The sequence below is a fragment of the Cynara cardunculus genome, assembly GCF_001531365.2.
Source record: "Cynara cardunculus var. scolymus isolate 2C chromosome LG 1, CcrdV1, whole genome shotgun sequence".
In the NCBI taxonomy this organism is placed as follows: Eukaryota; Viridiplantae; Streptophyta; class Magnoliopsida; order Asterales; family Asteraceae; genus Cynara; species Cynara cardunculus.
The window spans coordinates 24,909,644-24,914,110 of NC_037528.1; positions in this window are offsets into that span (position 1 = coordinate 24,909,644).

Sequence of the window (4,467 nt, forward strand, 5' to 3'; positions counted from 1 at the left end):
AACTTTGTTAACCAATCTTGACCATTGATTCTTACAATAAAGGGTTGTGATTAATCATGATAAAAAATTAAATTTTTTAAATTTACAATTTCAAATAACATATGTGAACAAAGAGGAAAAAAGTATTTAGGTAATTTTTTTTATGTATCTCCCATATCATTCATTGGGGGTTACAAAATCAAAAAATCTCATTATTTTTATTAATTTATTTTTGTTAATGTAAAAACTATATGAACACACACACACATATATATGAACCATTGTGTCAAATACGAACAAAAATTGACATATATATGAACTTGAACTGTATAACATTTATGAACACAATATGAATATAATAAGAATAGTTGTTACGCGAAAGTAAATAAATAAAAAAACAGGTATGAACACAATATGAACAATTTGTGAACAATAGTTTTTTTCATTATGAACACATTCAGGAGCAAACCAATTAATGTTGAGATATGCAGCTAGTGTACATATGAACACAATATGAACACATTCAGGAGCAAGCCAATGTTGAGATATGCAGCTAGTGTACATATGAACACAATATGAACAGTTTGTGAACAATAATTCCTTCATTATGAACACATTCAGGAGCAAACCAATGTTGAGATATGCAGCTAGTGTACATAYGAACACAATATGAACACTTGTGAACAATTCTTTAACAATTACATATGAATTCGAATTCCGATTGTAGTCGTAGACGATTTTAACATTTTCATTCTCATTGTTGTCGATCTGKTTTCCAATAGGTTTATCCATATTAATCGGACGATATCGAAATCTTTACAATCGGAAATTCTTTAACAATTACAAAATCAATATCATTATGGATAGAATAAATCGAAATTACAAAACATAAACACGTATAAAAAAATATCAATATTACATAATCATCAATTATTGAGATTTTAGATTTGTAACTCCCAATTAATGATTTGGGAGTTAGATAAATGACAAATTACTTAATTACGCTTGTCATTAATATATGAGTTATATGTGAACCTAAAGAAAAGATGGAATATGATTGGTTGAGATTGATTAACAAAGTTAACAAAAAAATATTGGTTAGTATTTGAACCAACCCCTATATATATATATATATATATATATATATATATATATTAACACAAAAAAATGGGTTAGTATTTGAACCAACCTCTTTATCTCTCTCTCTCTCTCTCTCTCTCTCTATATATATATATATAGAGAGAGAGAGAGAGATAAGGTTTGAAATACAAGATCTTCAATTTGTAGAACCAATACAACCATTTATTAACCAATCGAATAATTTTATTTAGAGTCGATCACATTTTTAGTCCCTGTTGTTTTCTGAACATTTCTATTATTTCGTCTTCATAGTTTTGAAATTACATTTTTCATCTATATGATTTATAATTCATTACTTTTTTTCGTCTTTATGATTTGAAATTTATTGCTTTTTTGGTTCCTATGATTTACAATTCATTTTTATTTTAGTCCTTTATACTTAAAAGTTGTGTTTAATGTCAGAGACAAAAATAGAAATAACTTGCAAACCATATGAATGAAAACTGAAAATTTAAAACCACAAGAACAGAATATGAAATTTTTAGCAAACCGCAGGAACGAGAAAAACTTAACTTACTCTTTTATTTATTTTTCAATTTTTTGGTAAATAGTATTTTAGTCTTATAATTTTTCAGATAATTATTGTTTTTTGAATAATTTTTAATTTTGTTAATATCTTTTTTAACATTTTAATCTATCAGATAACTTATTTGATTTTTAATTTTTGGTTTCTTAATATTTTGGAAATGACTGGTTTAATCATTTTTAAGCTTTAATAGTGAAAACATGCCAATGAAACTAGTTATCGTATAAAAGTAGCGTTGATGAAACATTTTTTCTAACAAAACATATTTTTGTATGAAGAAACTGCTTTCATGATTACAAAAACATCTAGTTTAACGAAACAGTTTTCAATATACAAAAACATACACTCTAACGAAACAAATTTCATTTAGCATAAAATATCTATTTCCCAAATTACCCATAAATAGCTTTTAAATTTATAAAATAGGTTAATTTTTTTTATTTAAAATAACATTCTAGCTGCACAATTTTAGATGATAGATGAAAAATTTAATGGATGAGATTAAGTTGCATTGGTTGTACATTCTTTCTCTCTCTTACACACACACACATACACACGCACACACACACACACACACACATATATATATATATATATATTTCAAATGCAGCCATGTCCATTTGTATAATCAATGCAACTCAATTAATTAAGATATTTATAAAAATGATGGGAGTTCATTTATTATGATTTAAATATTTATGGAAGATGATTAGAGTTCATTAATTATGATCAATACTTTATATTAGAAACAATTAAAACATTTATGAAATCACATATTCATCAAATTAAATGGACGGTTGAGATTGGATTGTATTTGGTTGTACAAATGTAAAATGTTGCATAATAACTCACCTCTCTCTCTCTCTATATATATATATATATGTGTGTGTGTGTGTGTGTGTGTGTGTGTGTGTGCGTGTTGGATAAAATGCAAAACAAACCATTTGTACCAACCATGCAAACCGTCAATTTCATTGTTTGATAAAGTGAAAAAATTCATTAGATTGTTTACTATGATTAAATTGTTTCAAATAATTAATTTCTTGATGAAATTTTTTAATATATTTTTATTTATATGTAAAAAATTAATCGTTTTATGTATTTCTAATTTTGATGAAAGTTGTTTACTAAAATTAATATAATGAAGATGATAATGTCCATAATTAACGCATTCGACAATAAAAATGACTAATCAACCCTCGTAATTAGAAAAAAGAAAAAAAATATTATTGATTGAATGAGATTTTTAACAATTTGTACAGATGACTTGGTTTGAATTTGCTCTAATAGATTCCCTAAGACTTTCTCCAAAATGGAGAAAGTATGAGAGAGAAGATAAAATTCTCCAAATTTATAAGATTTATCCGAAATGATTATTTATGAGAAAGAAACAATTTTTTATTTATACTACCAATAAAAGCATCTCTAACAGCTTTTCTAAAAAAATAAGTTTTTATTATCTAAAATGATCCAACAATTCTAAATATAGAGAATTTTCTAGAACTTTAAAGAGGGGAGAAAGAAATGAGTTTTTTTATTTATTTAATACACCAATGAAAGTTGAATTAATATCATTTTATATAAAGTTTTTTTAAAATAGTGTATTGAGATTATAAAGTATTTAAGATAATATAATTAATGATGAAAAATCTCTCTAAAATAGAGAATCTGTTGGAGTTAAATGTAATTTATTTTAAAGATTTTAACTTTTCATTATTTATTTTAGAGAAATTATAGAGAAGTTGTTGAAGAGTCGATTAATCCAAAGACGACCGCCTACTTTGCAGATAGTCCGGAGTCACCGCATTTGAACCTCCGTGACCACAAATGAGATTTTTATTTCTTTTTGGATTGAAGATGCTTTTACTTTCTCTAAAATAGAGAATATGTTGGAGTTGAACGTACTTTATTTTTAAAGATTTTGACTTTTCATTCTCTATTTTAGATCAATTATAGAAAAACTGTTGAAGATAATGTTATAAAATTGTTTGAAATTAAATGTTTAGAAGAGAGAGATAATATTTTATAGTTATATTGATAATATAATTAATTATGTAATATCTAAAAGGGCAAAATGCACAAAATAGCAATCTACTTTCATAAATTTATTTATAATAGCATTGTACTTTCAGTTTTTCTTATTACAGCAATGTACTTTCAAACTATTTTTTATTAGGACATGTACTTTGAAAAATTTATCTATTATAGCATTGGGTAACCTTTTGATTTAAACTAGTTGTGTACCCGCGCAATGCGGCGGGAGCCATGAACTTTAACGATTTTGAAGTTCCACTGGTTTTATAAGATAAGATTTAACGATGATATATGTTACACTTGGTCTTTACATATTAATGCAATTTGAATAAATAAGAGTTATGGTTCTAATTACAGACTATCGATGAAAAAAAATTGTATGACAGTTTAAAATATAATATATTTAAAATCCAACATATTTAAACGACTCCACAAATGTATTCGATTTACACAAAAGAATCAAGAAACTTGAGTTTTAAGATAAACACTCAAAACGAATAAAGAAAACTACAAATTTAACAGATCATAAGCCATGAAAGGACAAAAAAGATGAGTTTTAGAATGAAACGTCAACTGCTTACACTCTTTCTTGTCCAGAACTCAGATTAAGGTTGAATTAATACATGCATATATATATATATATATACATATATATTTCATATTTCAAAAAAATCCAAGAACATATTAATTCAGAACATATTATATAGTGCAATTTGGACAGCCTAACCCCAAAATATAATATATATATATATATATATATAAATAAATAACTATAAAAGTATAAATCG